This window comes from Fundulus heteroclitus, chromosome 9 (genome assembly GCF_011125445.2).
Source record: "Fundulus heteroclitus isolate FHET01 chromosome 9, MU-UCD_Fhet_4.1, whole genome shotgun sequence".
Classification (NCBI taxonomy): Eukaryota; Metazoa; Chordata; class Actinopteri; order Cyprinodontiformes; family Fundulidae; genus Fundulus; species Fundulus heteroclitus.
The window spans coordinates 4,014,344-4,032,384 of NC_046369.1; the positions used below are offsets into that span (position 1 = coordinate 4,014,344).

Sequence of the window (18,041 nt, forward strand, 5' to 3'; positions counted from 1 at the left end):
GCGAAGGCAGCCGACGAGCAAACAGGCAGATGAAGATTGATACGGAAGAAGAAGAGGAAGACATTTATCTCCAAACCCCGGGTGCACATTAACGCAACTGTTCTCTAACGCGTTCGATGGGTGAGAGTTAAAGAAAAGGCGTGAAGAAATGAAATGTTTCTCCACCTGACACTGTGTCATTAGCGTTTTAAGCTTAATTTTAACGCAGGTTCAGGTGCCGTGAGTGCTCTCTCTTTCCTCCAGTCCTTTTGTAACACGCGTTCCTTTCTGAATCCACCGTCAGCGCTCCAGGTGTTACTGGAGTAATCTGCTGGCTTCTTCATACCCACCACCAGCTTATTACTTTGTTTGGGTCCACCCGGCACCCAACAGGGCTGCATTCACAATCAGTCAAAAGTTTGGACTCATCTTTGTCATCCAATTGCTTTTACTTATTTTTGTGACTTTCTACATTTCAGATACATAGTGAAAACATCAAAACTATGGCTCAAAAGTATATAGAATGATGTATCAAACACAAAATTGTGAAACTACTCTAAAGCATTTTGTATATTTTAGCTTTTTGTAAACACCCCCCAATTTATCTATTATATGTAATGAGCACAAAACCGTCCTATGACTTGTGGTCGTACCAAAGGATATTTCTGGGGACTGAACCACAAGCCTCCCAGCTACAAGTTAACCATTTTCCCTGAGCCCCTGCTGCTTTAAAAGAAAATAGTACATAAAACCAGAGAATAAAGAATGCATCTCTGACAGTTAATTATTAACAAATGTTACTGTTGTCGTTTCGTCCACTGAAATGTAAAAAGGTTTTATGGGCGTTGCAGGACACCTTTAAGTAGGCCCACTTCTGGACGTTCTAAAGTCTAACGGGGAATAATTTATTGATGCCCTCTTAAGTCCGCACTGTTTAGACTATGCAGTGAGAAGTGAAACTATTAGCATGTATATACACAGGAAATGTTTTAACCCAGTTTTCCATGATATGTTTGATGAAATATGTGCAACTATGTTTTAAGCAATGCAGCAGCTAAGGCAGACTGCATACAAGCTTATTCCCTACTTTCATATTCTGTAAATGATTTTTTAGTATCCAAGTAACTGCAAAAGCTAACACATTTAACAGCCAAAGTTTCCCTTGCTTGTGCATCTCTTATGTCATTAAATATCAAGAGATTTCTTTTTCAACAATGCTTTGGATACAGAAGTGGACTATGAGACACAAAAGAAGCATTACGTTAGGTTGAAGAAGATGGGATAATAAAGGCAAGAAGGAGGTGGAAAATGGATAAGAAAAAAGGTTGAAAGAGTCATTACGTTTAGAATTGAAGTCATGAAGAGATGAGGGATGGCGGGTAAGGCGAAATGTTGAAAGGTAGAGAAAGAATATGGGTAAAACTTTGGACCTGCAGAGCATTAAGCAGACTTTTTCTTCTCTATCACTGATTTAGTTCTTTTGTTGCAAATATTTAAAGTGACCACCAGAAAACCTCTCTTCTTCTTCTTCTTCTTTATCTTCCTCTTCTTCATGTAAACCCGCTGCCCTGATCAGAGGGAGAGTAAACAGAAGTACTGGTAACTTGGATGATTTTGTTTTTCAACATGAAATCTGCATGTATTCCTAAAATGTTGGCGTCTGCTTTGTTAACTGCAGTAGCAGCACGTTTATGAGATAAACCACTGTTATGTCACCTTTTCAAACTTTAACTGACTCCTTATATGATACAAGCTGCTCTAACCATCCAGAAATTCACTAATAATTTGCTGTTACATCTTTTAATTAGATTTGTTTTGCCTTCCGCTTTCTTTGGCAGGACACTATCAGCATTTCATATCTTGACTATGTAAGATGTGCCTACTCTACCTTGCAAAGGTTCTTCAGATTTTAGCAGATTGCAATGGCATCTCTTGTCCACAGCCGTCTACCATGTTCAGATTTAGTTCTGAGCTCTGGCTAGTCAATTCCAGACTGCCAGTCTGTCCATTCTGGAGAAATCCAGAACATCAGTCCAGTGCAAGCCCAATGCCTGCCAGGCTCATTAAAGAAAACTTACACTGACCAGTTCCTAACAGGCAGCAACAACATACCATATAACATAGAAAGTACTCCTGGATCAATGTGTGCTTCTGTGCTTTCTGTGTCTCTGCTCTGTCTTCTCCAACCCCCAGTGGGTCGAGGCAGATGAGCGTTCACACTAATCCTGGTACTGGTTCTGCTGGAGGTTTTTCCTCTCCACTGTCGCTTCATGCATGCTTAGTATGAGGGATTGCTGCAAATCCATCAACAATGCAGACTGTCCACTGTGGCTCTACGCTCTTTCAGGAGCAGTGAATGCTGCTTGGAGAGACCTAATGTAACCTGCTGGGTTTCCTTGGAGAGGAAACTTTCTGACCAATCTGTCTGGAGGATTTGATTGAATTTGACTTTGTAAAGTGCCTTTAGATGACGTGTGCTGTGAATTGGCGCTATATAAATAAAAATTTAATTGAAAATTGATCAACATGGAATGCGGCTCCTTTAAGATCAGCCCAGGAGCGTGCACTCGGTTTGCATCAGAGGAAACTGTGGAGTGTGATCCAATCTGTTTGTAAGCATGGGCACAGGTGGACGGAGAGGCTGGAAGCTGGAGTCTGCGACAAAGCTTGTCTTCTGACAGAGATGACAAACATCATGAGTCTAGAGCCAAAATCCTTAGACGGTAACACTGGTGAGAAGCATCAAAGAGCAGAAGAGTGAACCACTGATTGTCAGCGTAATGGTGAGCGGTAAACATAAGAAGATAAATGGAAACTAAAACAAATGAAAGTCTCAGAAATGATTGGCTACATGTCAAAATCTCAAAGAGCTTTTTGACCGCAGTGCAACTTTGAGCAGCAACGGCAGATTTTTCCTGGAGGTCACCCAGCAGGACTCCAGGTGAAGTTTTACCCTGAGGAGCTTCTGGACGGTACTGAAGATGTGGGGGAGAGAGCGGAGCAGATTTCACCAACAGTTACATGTAAGTGTCCAGGCGCTGTCACAAAGCAGTCACACTCATTTCTGTGAGATTCTAGCTTGCCTGTCATGATTATAATGATGACTATGTTGTCGTTTAGTGTTTTCATTCAGGTGAATACTTCCTAACTGTCAAGTGAAATTAAAAACAGCTAAACAAACTCAGAAATAATCCAGATCACCCCATTGCATCTTTTTGCTGTAGCCAGTTCATTTCTCCAGCTACGCATAAGACTGTATGAAACTGGAAAGCCTAGAATATCTCCTGATATCACTCTATGACATGGTAGAAAGGGTACAAAAGGGGTTAAAATTTTGGGATTTGAACATCCAGCTGGTGTTGGTTTCTCTCTTTGTCTTCTTTCATATTCATGTGATGTGGGTTATAGTGAAACTGATACTAAACATACTTATTAATTGGTCATTATAAAGAAAAACACATGATTACGGCATAAATTTACAAATGATCTGCTCATTGTTTGATCACTTAAAAAATTCTATTCAAAGGAAACTTTTTTACTCAAAGTAAGACATGTATATAATGATGATATATATATATATATATATATATAATATATATATATATATATATATATATATATATATATATATATATATATATATATATATATATATATATATAATGATGATACCAGCCAACAGCTTATTTTGTAGGGATCTGTTCCACTAGAATAATGATATTTGCGGCACAAGAGATAACAGAGAGAGTTTTCCAAGATTCAAAACATTTAGGATGATACTTTGTTATATTTTAAATTCCAGTTCTTAATAACATTTCTGTGCAGAAAGCATGAACATTTCAAGATGGCCCCAATGGATCATATGCTAAGTCCAGAGCAACAGACTGTGCCATACAGACGAATGAAAAACTGATGTTAGTAAAACTGCAGAGGTCGGTGAAATAAGCAACATGCACAAGATAAGTGGAGGTATTCTTTTTTCTCTCTTAAATCATCAGAGTCTAGTTTGTGAAATACAAGGACAGTGGGCTTAAGGCTGTTTTGTTTGTCGCAGTCTGTCCTGATTCCATTTTAAGAAAATGAACCCCAGCACACTGCTTCTACCATCATACTTCAATTTGGATATGGTGTCATTCTGGTTCTGTGCTGCTTCTGTGGCAAAAATACTTTAGGAAATGTTGTCCAAGTTTTCTTTCAATCATACCACAACCCATTCTTTACACCTTGTTTTACGAAATTAGCCAGGACTGCAAGTTTTGTTAACTGTCTTTTAACTATACCCCTTATTCCAGATAAGTGGAGAGTACAGGAGACCAGCATCTCCATCAGCTCTTAGTGCTACTGTCAGCCTCTCTGACCAGTAATTTTCACACACTCAGACACACATATGAACACTTTTGTACAATATGGGTCCTAACATCAATTTATACATTTCCAATTAAATTATTATTTCCCTTTACAGTCTCACAGAGGGCAAATTTGTCTCTGTGCTTAACCATCCCTTAGGGAGCAGTGTGCTAACCCCCCCCCCCCCCCCCCCAAAAAAAATGGAAGCGGTCCGACCAGATGGACTCAATATAGGGGACCCAACCAATGGGCAATAGGGAGGAGAGTCGCCGCCACTCGGCCCCCACGGTGTTGGATTCCTAAATAACTGCAAGTGTTTATTTTACTCTAAAAATGATCTGTTATGTTACCGGTCATTGTTGCCTGTGAGCTAATGTTTGTGTGAACAAACGCTAATCAGTAGCCAGGTTCTGGAGAGGCTAAAGGCTAGTTATTCCTCGTGCTAGCTCTGTGCGGTGTTCATAATAAGTGTGAAGGATGCAGAATATCATTGCCCTTAACCTTGTGACAAGCATCCCATCTGGGTCTCTTCTCTGATAGATTACTAGAATATATCTAAGCCACGTCAAATTAAAGGAATCTAGCTAAACAGACGTACACACCTGTTTAAAGGGCATTTTACATTACCGTAATATCCGATAAACAGAATACTGTGTTTAAGTGAAGATCAAGGAGAACTAGATAAAAGCAACACCAGTACATCATTTTACCGGAAAAACAACATGACTCATTCTATTTGATCAAACTATTTTGTGCCTCCCCTACAGTTCCAGTGTGATATGCAGACTCTTACATCCTAGCTTGATTGACAATGTATTCAACAGCCCACCTTCTGTCTTGGAGAAACTCTAAATTGCTTTCTTAAGGGGGATTAAGATAGGATTTTCTCATTCAGATGTTCCTGTAAAGTGGCCCCTGGAGTGAGTCATGCAGGAGTTGTTCATAAAAGCTATTAACTCTGTTCAGTTGAGCTTAGACGGAAGATTCAGTCTCATGAGTTTTATTTGGTACTGATTAATATATTGTGGACTTCCCCAAGCGTTCAAGACTAAGTTACAGATTACCTAGAAGAAATTTTTCTAAACATTTTTTTAATAACAGGGGGGAAAATACACGGAGCACTGCAAGCATAACTTTACACATGTCATAATTATGTACTAAATGGTAAGCTTATTTAACATTTTCAGAATACACTAGCACGTGTAAGCTATTTTTTTTCTGTCAATAAATTAAGCTCTTTTGTGTTGTGTTTATTATAGCTAGGTTATCGTAACAACGATAACCCGGCTGGTCTTAAATCAGCCAAAAACAGCACACTTCAACCCAGTGGAGCTGACACAGGTGACCTTTTTCCAATGCTTAGCTTTACACTGGGCAGAAATATTACTGGAGTCAGATGCTGAACTGTACTATGGAATGATGGGCTTCATTGTTGTTGATTTGTGACTAAAATGTAAATCGAGTTAACTGAAGTGGTTATTACTTGATTAGGAGAATATCTCTGGCCCTTATAGAAATATAAAGATGTTTATCACCCTGTAGATTCTACAGCAATAGTTTTGCAATGGCTTTTACAAATGACCCATGAATCAGGTTTGATCTCGAGTTTAAATTCAAACACAGACTGTACACTGAAAGTTGCTCAGCAAAAGGTGTTTTTGAGCAATTGTCTTTAAACAGCAGATTTCAACGAAGATTAATCATTGGTTTCACCTTTGGTCAGAAATAATTTAGAGACTAGCAGACTGATTGAGACGTCCTTGTAAAGCTTCCCAGGATGAGTATATCAAGCGACCAAAGTCCAATAAGCCTTTCTACCACCTTGACTATCACGAGAAGGTTCAAAGATTTGGTAGACAGGTCTAAGATGCCATCTAGTGATACTGAGGGGACCACCTCAGTCAAATCACAGGCTCTGTTTCCTGACTCAGCACACAGGGATGAGGAGGATGGGTTTCCATGGCAACAGCAGACAGAGAGAAAGAAAACTGAGAGATAAAGAGAAGCGAGAAGAGAAATGAAGGACGGTAAAGGAAAAGGCAACAAAGTTGACACACCAAACGCAGCTCATGTTTTCCAAACAAAAACACTGACCCAGAAATACCCCATTAGGCCAAGAACAAATGGCTCAAAGGTCAAACTTCTACCATTTGTTCATGTCTAATCTTGTGTTTTGAGTCAATACTTCATTAAGGTCCAGCATACTTGCATAGCAAATGTTTGCCTGCACATTGACAATCTATGCAAGGCAAGGCAAGTTTATTTGTATAGCCCATTCCAGTAACAAGACAATTCAAAGTGTTGTGTCAAACGTATCAAACCAATTTCCCCTGAAGGACGACAGGGTGGAAAATAATTGCGTTTCTCAAAGCTCTATTAGTGCGACCTTACAACTGAGTACATTAACATCATTTTCATCCTGGAAAATGTTCCTGCCATCTCTTAAATGCTGTCTAAATAAATTCAACGGGGAAGGGTAATCCTGGATTTTGAGGATTCTTTGGAATGTTTGTTTCTGCTCAAATAGGCCTTGTTTATCAAAAATGGACAAACATTTTTAACATAACCGATGGACAATCATACTGACAAACAAATGTTGAGTATAAAACTTAAACGGAAAGCAATCCTCTGCCGACAATTCGTACATTCACTACCCGGCACCCTGATGGCCTCACCCAGGGCAACAGTGTGGCAATCCACTTGGTAAAAACTGCACAAAAAGGCTGTATAAAAGATCACAAAGGATGTAAATCTCTACAACAGGCTCCAAACTCCGTTTCTGTATGTGTCCCACATTTTGATGGCTCATTGAAGTCACCTTACCTTGTTATTGCATTTGTCCTGCTTAAGCTACGAGAGAGATGTCTCTTTCAGCATGTTGAAACACTAACAGAGAGTTCATGTTTGAACAAAGATGTTTCTGTGGCACATTTATGTATCTGTGTGGGGTGAAGTGCCAATAACAGAGCCATGCTTGTTTGGGAAATGAAAAGAACCCCGTTACAGAAAAAAAAAATGCGATTCAGATGAAGGCAATGTTTAAAACTAAAGCTCTTTACTGCTGTGTTGTTTTGTTTGTGTGTTGTTAGAGACGTTAGCAAACACCTACCAGTACTGTAGGCCAATCGGGGTTCAGGTGCCGGTGTATGAGGCTTTGGTCAGTCTGTCAGTCACCCTGGATATCAAAGGTGGGTGGAGCTTATATCCCCAGGTGGTGGTCTGTGGTTTGTAAGGTTCATCTCTGCCTCCCTTGAACTCCTCCCCCTGAGACACTCCAAGGATTTTTATGGCCAGTACCCTACGCTAAACATATTTTTGTCACAGTTTGACTTTTTTCCTGTTTCCTAAGCCCCACGTTGGCCTCTTGAAGTCGACTTTCTGATCTCTGTCTTCATAAGGTTTTCCTGTGTGGGGAAAGAAAGAAAAATGTCATTTAGTTAGCTTCATCCTTTAACATAAAAAAACAAAAACTTATCTGAATGAATGTTGATAAGCGACAACACAACATGCGTAAAACATGGTGGTGGAAGAATTATGTGGTGGGGAGGCTTTCCTTCACAATGACGGAGAACCTTGTCAAAGTTCAAGGGGTGATGGCTGAAGCGAAATAAAGGGTCATCATAGAAGACAATTTGTTACAGACTGTAAAAAAAAACTGGAGCCTGAGGGTTGGGAGGATCAGTTTCAAGCAGAACTACAGGCCTAAGCATACAACAAGAGTTACAACAGAAGGTTGGGTTTAGATCAAAGCATGATCATACCTAATCAAAGTCCAGACCAGAATCCAATCAATAACTTCACGCAAGACTTGAAAAACCATATTCACAGATCCCACTACATCCATTATGACTGAGTTCAAGAGATTTTACAGAGAGAAAAAAGACCTGCTGCTTTTAACGCAGTAAAAAGTGGGCTTTCAAGTTAGAGCGCCGCAAATGTCACAAATCTGTTGTTACTGTGATATTACTTATTTCACAGTATGCATATCACAGCAAACTACCAGGACTGCAATAAATGCTATGTAATTATTTAAGCACTATGTATCCAGGCTCTCTATGCCTGTAAAGGATCAGATGACACTTTGATGCAGCATAATAGAAGGTAAAGTCATTAAGAAAACTAGCTAAGTGGAAAACAGCGGATGTCGGCAACAAGCAACTGTAAAATAAAACCTAGTTGATAAAATGGAAAAAAATGATTTAACTTTTTGTTTTGTTTCTTTAACCAGAAGCTGGACAGACCTCGTTGTCTTGGGTCTACGACTCACATGAACCTAAAGCGATTCCGCATAAACACTTTTTAATTATTTGTTTATTTCTGGCAAGTCATGTTGTTATTCATCATTTTAGCACTTAATATATGCTTTGCTAATCTCACGCAGCCCTCCTACAAAGCATTGACTCAGTTCGCGGTTTTATTGTGACAACTTGAAGAGGAGTTATGACAGTCATGCAAATGTGGGATTTCATTTCTCAGATCGTTTTGACGAGATCGATAAAGACCACAACTGTCCAGCCAAAGACAAAATTACATCGCACTCTCATGTTAATTCAACCGTCACGCTGTCATTGCAAATACCTCTGAAGCAACAAATAGTAACGTTAACTGTTTGTTGCGACTGCTCCTTTAAGCTCATTTACTTCTGTTTGCCCTCCCTTTCCTCCTACGCTTTCCTTCCCTCTCTTTATCCCGTCCATCCTGCCAAACAAAGTGGGAGCCAAGGGTGAATTAATAAAGGAGCGAAAGTAGAGCACAACTCCCCGAGGTCCGCCTTTTCTGGGACGCTCACACAGAGAAAGACTCTCAGACACACAAAACGACAACACAATCTGCACAAATCCAAGGCCTGCGTGGCTTTGTTGTGATGAAAGGCGAAACAAATCAGATGACACAAAGTGGTAACAAATCCCGCATGTCATCATCTGCCTGCAGGTATAAAGGTGAGGAGGAGGATGACCAGACAAGGATGAACAGAATCTTTTGAGAAATGGGAGCTTAGTTGTTAAAAATAAAGTAATTTCTAGTTTTGCATTTCTGTATTTGTGTTTATTCTCATTTTAATGATCTCTTTGCTCACTTTCTTCTGCTAAATCATATCTCTGTGCTCTTGTTTTGATCCTATGTTCTCCTGACTTGCTTTTGTTTTTTTCCTAATTATATTCTTTACCTTTATTTTCATTTGCGTTTTTAAGGTCATTAACCTGATATATTTAATTTATGTTTCTGTTTCCTCTTATTCGCCTTATCACATACTGTTGTATTTAATGTTATTGAAATTATTTTTTTATTTACTCAGTTACCTAAGTTGTGATGGACTGCCGACCTGTACAGGGTGTACCCCGCCTCTTTCCCAATGACACTTGGAGATAGGTGCCAACCCCCCACGACCCTGCATGGATAAGTGGGTATAGACAATGGATGGTTTAATGGAATAAACTAAGTGAAACATATTATCTACATCAATTATACGCAGATTGATGTTTTAAAGCCTTTATAAATGTTAATCAATATTTTCTGTGTACAGCCAATGAAAACAAACATTTAAGGTCAGAATACTACATCAAAACAATAAAAAACTTTTTTTTTAAAAACAGAAGAGTGGGCTTAGTAAAAAGTATGTTTAATATCTGCTTAAAGGTTGTTATTTTCAAAAGTTATTTTAATCTCATTGGAATCCATATGCTCCCATATTGAATATGACTGTGTTTGAGGAGTTGAAAACCCGCCTGCAGCTTCAAAGTATTCGAAGAAAGACCTGACTGGATGCAGGAATACTAATACAATACTTAAATAAAGAATGATTAAATATGTCACAAGTTTGATGTTAGAACAATAACTTGCAGATGAGAAATACTGCAATATTTAAGCAGAATTTGTCTAGCAGTCATTAAGTGTTCTGTGTCACTGTTACAAGAACCCAACTTAATAAACTAACTGGTTGTGCAAACCAACCATTTTCAACCAACCATTTTTTTTACCTAAGTGCTTTTCTCACAGCTTGTTGGCATATCATAGCTTCCCCGGTGATGACATTTCTGGGAGAGTAACCAGAGAACCTCACAGTTATGCTTTTGGACAGTGAGAGGAAGCCTGAGTATCTGGACTCTGGGTTCCTGCAAACCACATGCAGAGAGACCCCAGGCTGACCTTCTTTTTGCAAGGCAACAGTGCCGCCAGCTGTTCCGAAAAGCTGTAAGTATTTAAAAAAGAAGTATAAAGCTTAATAGTCTATAGAACACTGTCACACCTGAATTTGCTAGTCTTATTCAGGTTTGGAGCTGGGATCTTTTCCAGTTTACTGAGGTGATAGTACTGCCAGGATGGATTGCTGTTTGGTCCAAGATGGCTGCGTGAAAGTGAAGAGGATTTGAGACTGACAACAATCACAATGATAACTCTTGACAAAATAAGGGTATGATAATTAACCATGCAAACAGGCAAAATTAAAATGTTGTCGAGGGAACGTCAATGCAATGTTTTATGACAGTGCTATAGCCTGTCTGACAAAGTTTTTCCTTTAGGCTGACAGTAATGGCAAGTCAGAGTAGGGCCAAGAAAATCAAGGGTTTCTATTCTAAATATGTCACAGCAGCTTATGCAAACACTACTTTGATTCAGTTCAGTTTATTTATATGAAGGCAGTTTACAACAACTGTCATCTCAAAACTGAGTCAGTACTTTGTGTACCCACATTTCTGCTGCAAATCGTTTGGGGCAGGCCTCCACCAGCTTTGCACATGTAGAGATTGAAATGGTAGACTGTTCTCTATTAAAATAGTTCCTTCCTTGTCAGAGTTGGATTAAAAATGTTAAAGTTTTGATAGTTTCTACACAAATTCCCATAGACTGGCCTGTATTTATCTCCATCCATTTTCCATCAACTGACCACCTTCTGCTCAATTAAAAAGCACCACAGCTGTTAGTTCACAAATGCTCTCTGGAGAAGCTCTGAGGCCCTCAGAATAACATCTGCGTTTATGCTGAGATTAGAAAATGCATTAATTGTTAGGGATGTAAATGACCAGCTTTATCACGATATGATATCGATTTGTTAGGATGATGATACGATGTTTGCCAATATCACAAAGTCTGTTACAATATGATTTACATGAAATGCAATTCACAAGTCTATGATCAGTATGAAACAATATCATCTGCCCATCTAACACACCTATTTACATTGAGGTCAACTCATAAATATATATATATATATATATATATATATATATATATATATATATATATATATATTACTAATCTCTTATAGGTATCAGGCATTTCAATTCAATTCAATTTTATTTATATAGCGCCAATTCATGAAACATGTCATCTCAAGGCACTTTCCAAAGTCAACCTCAATCAGATTTTTTAATTAAAAATACCAATATTCTAATCATATAATAATAATAATAATAATAAATCACTGTTCACTATAGTCTCTGACGATATGGATCAATGTTTTCATTTTGCATCGTTGTAATTGGATCATTAATCAATACATCAATGTGGATCAGTGTATTGTTGTACTCCTACTAATATTGCAACTTCTGAAGGCAGTTAAGGGCTCTGGATTTATTTTTTCAGAGTATAGGGGGACTAATGGATGTCATACTTTTCAGATTTTTAATAGTGAAAAGTTTCGAAAACATATATCATTTTCCATTGACTTCTCTATTATGTGTCGATCCATCACATAGGATATTAATGAAATATATGGATGTTTGTGGTTGTATCAGCAACTGGAGCTTTATAACGCCTGTTGGTAGAGTGGATTTTGTAGAAATCGCTCATCATGAGAAAGCATGTATTGACAGTGGATAGTAATGACTTCCTGTTAATAGGGAGATGGTGTTCCTAGGTTCAAACCAGGCTCAGAGCAGCAATCTGCTGCAATTAACCAGAGTTATACATATAGCCTTTGCATTATCTTTGAAGTTGTGCTGTCAGTCGACTATGTAAAATTAATGTAATATAACTAAGTAGGTAGAGTGCCTGTTTTCCTGTGCACATGTGGAGGACAGCCGGGGTAGGTAGTACACCTTTTAAGTAATAACATTAGGTATCTTTTCAATTTGTGAATTGAATTGCATATACAAAAATAAGCTAATAAGTCATATCTATTGTTTAACTGCAAATATAAAGTAAGTTATTAGTACAGACAGACTTCTGTAGGAACAAGAGAGCAAGTGTGGTCATTAACTGCTTAGAACAATAAAACCTGTTAACAATTCTGGCTCATTTAGCGAGCAAAAAGAAGTCCCTCAGGACTTTAATTGTAATTCAACACACTGAAGCAGGCACAGTCAGATGCTGGGGATCAAGCCAGCAACTGTTCAATTATTCTTTGAATTTCCCAACATGTCTGCCAGTCACTAAGCCTTTCATCCTTAACGATATTCCCTTTTACTGTGCTTTTACCAATGACTTTGTTTTGTTTCGGCTGTTCTTTCATTATGTTGAACAAAGCTAAACAGGAAGGTGAATGAATGCAAACAGCTGAAAGAAACAACTAAATAAACCTCAGAATGCAAACCTCTGAATAATCAGCCGATACTGAAAGGTATACAAAAACTGCACCACGTGATTTAAAGGTTTCTATATCAGGGTTTTGTTTTTGTTTCTTGACAAATGGTATTAAAAGAACAATATTGAATCATTTAAATTCATTTGTTTGATTGAAACCCTGAAAATCAACCACTATTAGTACAGGGAACTTTGTGCCAGAAAACCCTCAAACACATTTGAGGTATTTTATTTATTTATATAAACCAATTAGCCATCTACAACCACCTCTTACACTTGTGTTTGCCTGAATAGTAGTAACATGTCAAGCTTAATTTTTCGGCTTACATACCATAGATAAAAATTCTTCAACTCAAAGTCTGGATCACAGGAAATAGCCTTTGTAAGAGGTCTTCTAAATCGATAAGTGAAAATTATAAAAGCGAGTAAATTATGCATTTATTTAGCGAGAAAAAGCAATGATTGCGTGTACTTATGTGAGTATTTACATATGTGACTAAATCTGAGCAAACAGGTTTCTGAAAACAACTTTTCCTGCCACGACTGAAAATTTTTTCAGCACACAAATAACTGAAAAGTCACACAATGTTAGAAAATTAACACAGCGTGAGGTGAACAGTAGGTGTGGAAGAAACAAGGACAGGAAAACTGATGTGAAAGGTAAAGGACATCTATAGGAAGAGAAGAAGGGTAAAAGAAACTCCCTGACATATATCACCTGGGGAGGTGGTCAGTAACACCAGGTGAGCACAATGAAGAGGATGCAGAGCAGCTGGGTGAGAATCAAAATGAAAGAGCAGAGGAAAAATAACTGACACAGAAGTCAATAAGTGAGGATCAACACTAGACACAAAAGGATATATTGCAATGAAAAAACTAAAGACGAACACTAAAATAGGAATTCAAACCAAATAAAAAAACCTGACCTCCAGTGAGTCTTGTATAGAAAACTGTGAGTGACAGTAACCAAAAAAAAAAAAAAAAAAGAACACAGCATGACTAGCCTGCACAAACTTTAGTTAATGATTAAGATGAACAGACCCAACCTGACTTTAGTCACAGTCAATTAAAACTGTTTCTGTTTTCTCTTTAGCAGAACCAGAGCTGAGAAGCAATACCCCCAAAAAGTCTGTCTCATAGTCTGTATAGTACCTGCATTTTTCCATACTTAATTAGCATATGTGTACAAACTTTGCCCGTCTTGCTCTATGGTGTGAAGCAGTGGGTGTCAACTCACATTGCAGGGCAATATCACCACCTACTGTAACGAATGTGAATATACAAGAACATCAATTTTGATCTTGACTTTTTTTTTTTTTTTCTATTTTTGCCCTGACAAAGGCCTGTGACCCACTTCTGGTTTGGGTCAGTAGAGAAAGACTGGTCTAGCCCGACCCAGAGCCTTTCAACTTTTCTTGTCTAAGAAACACTCAACCTCTGAGGCTGACTGAGGAATGTTAATTTGTTCCTTTTTTTTAACAGTTCACTCCAACTTTTCAGAACTAGGTGAAGTTAGAAAGTGACAAACTCAATTTGCAGAAAGAAAAAGTAATCTTACATTTATATTGCTGAATTACTCACATGTCTTATGTGATAAAATATTCATAAAACACCTGGCCTGACTGTGACACTTCTTTCCCAAATGGATTAAAGATGTAAAGTTTGCCTCTGCTCCACATAGTGAAAGTGGGTGGAACCAGGATGATGCTTCCAAAATCAAAACCCAGCAACAAAAGACCTAACTCACAAGGTGAGAGCTAAAAAAAAAAAAATATTAAACTTTAAACATTGTTGGAATATTTTTCAGATCAGGTTCAATCTAGTACACATTAGTATAAAAAGAAAAACACAAACAGCAGGAAGGGAGATTTTAAATCATTAATAAAGAAGAATACAAGAGTGAGAAACAGAGGAAGAAGGGTAACATATAAAAAAAAAGTGAAAAAAGGCATGGAAGAAGCAGGAAGATCGAGAAAAGAAAAGAGCCTCTTGCAGAAGCCCAAGGGGTATCCTGCTATCCCAGAATGCTCTGCTCTAACCTACTTTGGTATTTCTGTTTCTGTCTTTGTCTCTGCAGCGCTGTGAGTGGGCTACAGCTACCCAGTACACACCATATCTTAACAGGTTTGTAGGTGTGTGGTGTCCTCAGAAATCTATCCTCCTGGAGACCAAATTAAACAAAGACCACACATTTAAGCGAGTGCAGCTTGACGACTGGCAAATCTGCAAACTTTTGCTCATCAGTGTTCATATTATCTGAAATATTTGACTTTTTTTGTGTCTGCATTTGTCTATTTGTAACTGTGTGCTTAAAATGACTCAGTCTGAGTGTAGCCTATATATCTGAGCGTGCATCTATGGGTGAATGAGTTTGGATTGTATAACTAAGTGTGTGAGTGTTGTGAGGACTCAGTGGGCAGAGCAAGGACCAGCTCAGCAACACTCCGTTACCATGGAAAATATCCTCTGCAGCCTCATATTAGTTATTTGAATGGGTAAATACAGACTTATAAATGCATTCATTTATTTCCTACTTGTTGCAGGGTTTTTCTGTTGTAAATTTTCATTTTGTTGATATGTTTTAATTTGTGCTGTTGGCCTGTTTGCACAATATCTAAAAAAATATCATGCATCAAAAAAGTATTGAATTCAGGCAAACTGAAAAACTGGCACTCCCAAAAATCTGATCAAATTTCATGCTGCGCCTAAACATGGGTATTTTTTAAGTGAGTGGAACAATTGTGACTGAATATCATATAAAATAATAAACCCGGTCAAAATGTTTTTTTTTTTTTATTTAAGGTTTATCTGTAATAACTTTTAATTACTTGTAAAATAAATAAATAAATTGTGTCTTTTGTTAAATCCACATTTTCCTAATGTTGGTTCTGAGTCTCAGTCTGTATGTGGTCCCACTAAAGCATCACAAAACGTAACAATTGCTCTATTAAATAAAAGCTCACACTAATTTCATACTGAGAAACCCAGCCTTTAATTTAAATGGATTTGATAAATGGGAAAAAAGTCAACAAAATCAAAAATGCCACGCTTTTCAAAACGGGAACGACAAGAGAACACAAAAGTAAGATTTGCCCTTACATTCAGGGCAGCACTGCAGTAATGATTTAAAAACATAAATCGCCATAAAACTGGCACTGTGAAAAACAAGGCTGGTCAAGGAACCATGTTTATTTTGTCACTATGAACAAATGAGGATGGCAAGGGCGCTGAATCAAAAAAAGAAAGAAATTGCCAATACTCACGATTAGAGAGGCTATAATAACCATCTGACAATGAGTAAATGGTAAGCATCTGAGAAAAAGGCATTTTCTGCAGGTCCACAAAACACACGTAGACTGGACTTTCTATGACTTTGGCAAAATAAAACGGTACTAACATTTCATTTTGAAGAAAATATGTTGGTTGCAACTCCCGAATAGCTTAAATTGAACAAATTTCTCAAACTGAGGAGGAAATGTTCAGAGACAGATCATAGTCATATTGGTGTTCACATTTTAGTTCGCTCACCTGCCTGAACAACCTACAAACTCAGGTAGACATGCAATATTTGCTTGGTAATGCTCAGTAAGGATATAGTTTTAGTAAAATTATGTGGTTAACTGAATTTTCCTTCTCTCTTAATCACTTCCACAATGTTTTTCTGATTGATATAGAACAGGCTAAAGCAACAAACAGGCAGAATCTCATTTTACAGTGCATGGTGAGACTTTATCATGCAGTAAATAATACAGGTGCATGAACACTCGTGATACACTGCACTGGAATCAGAGCTCCACCTGCTGCATGCCCAGCAACACAGATTACACTGTTTTAGAGAGCACTCTCATTTGATTCTCTTACACAACGTGATAAAGATCATCACCGCAACTAAGTTCCTGAGCAAAAAGCTAGTCCATGCCTGACCTCCAAAACTAGAAGTTAACCAACATTTAGGCCAAGGTGCTTACAGAGAGGGAGGGCTGTTTTCTAGCTGAGTAACAGCCCTGTCACGACAAATGATTCACACATTAACACACAGACATAAACACACACACAAATAGCTTTAGTCCTTTAATCTTTTCTTTTTTTTTTTTTTTGCCCACAAAACACACCGCAGATGTAACACGGTTAAAAGGGTCTGAGAGGAGATAATAGATAAAACCTGTTTAATGTGACAACAACACAATCTGCGGTTTGGTCTATCCCTGCAGTTAGTGGTATGAGTAGCAAGGGATTCTAGGTAATCCTCAGAGCAACGACTTTATTGCATTGAGGCAACACAACTTTGAATGTCTGTGGAACAATATTAATAAACTTCTGAAAGACTGAAAGAGTATAACACTCAGTGTAATGGATTTCGTCTTTTATATTACTTGCTGGACATTATTTTCACCATATTTTCAGCATATATATATATATATATATATATATATATATATATATATATATATTATATATATATATATATCTATATATATATATATATATATATATATATATATATTCTGAGTTCTGGGCAACCCTCAGAGCCACAGTTTCACTGCATTTGGAGAGAGAATAATAAATGTTACCCTTTATTTCATTGAAGTTTTGTTGGGGTGGGGGAAATGAAAATCATTCATTCTTCAAAGGGGGCACAACAAAAACTTTGAGAACCACTAGCTTAGACATACAGAAGTAAATATAGGTGTACATGAGATTTTCTTTTGGCTGTCAAAAGTAAATAGGATGATAAAAATACATTGTGGGTCCCCACCTTATGTTGCACTCATCACCAATCAAACCGTCACCAATACCATCTATTTTTAACTGTGTTGTGTATTTAACATCCCTAGTATGAGTGGTGGGCAAAGCTCACCAAAAACTTAACTTCACAAACAAAAATAGTAGCCACACTACTGTCAAACCAATGATAAATAGGGAAGTTTGAGGAAGCTAACTCTAGCCGCTAACCACTAACCGATAGCTGTTTCAGTTAAGGATAAATGACTAGTAAATTTTTACTTTTAGCTTTGCCCAGTTAACTGCAAAAAAATTATGCGAGTGTGGGTTGGAAGCTAGTGTTGCCAGTTCTTGCAGGGAACACAAGCAACCAGCTCTATTCCATGTAAACAGTATAAATGAACAAGCCCAAAGTCGCTTATAATAAGAGTACATGGCAATACTTCTGGAAGCCTGGAACACAGAGCAGG

General features: G+C 37.8%; 1 protein-coding gene across 1 annotated transcript in view; it reads right to left on the minus strand.

The window, feature by feature from the left end:
- lrrc7 (leucine rich repeat containing 7) overlaps positions 1-7,725 on the minus strand; it is a 130,376-nt gene extending 122,651 nt beyond the window's left edge. The window contains exon 1 of the mRNA XM_036140867.1: positions 7,436-7,725. The gene's annotated coding sequence lies outside the window, so the exon portion shown is untranslated. The remainder of the gene's footprint in view (positions 1-7,435) is intronic.
- Positions 7,726-18,041: the final 10,316 nt, after the last annotated feature.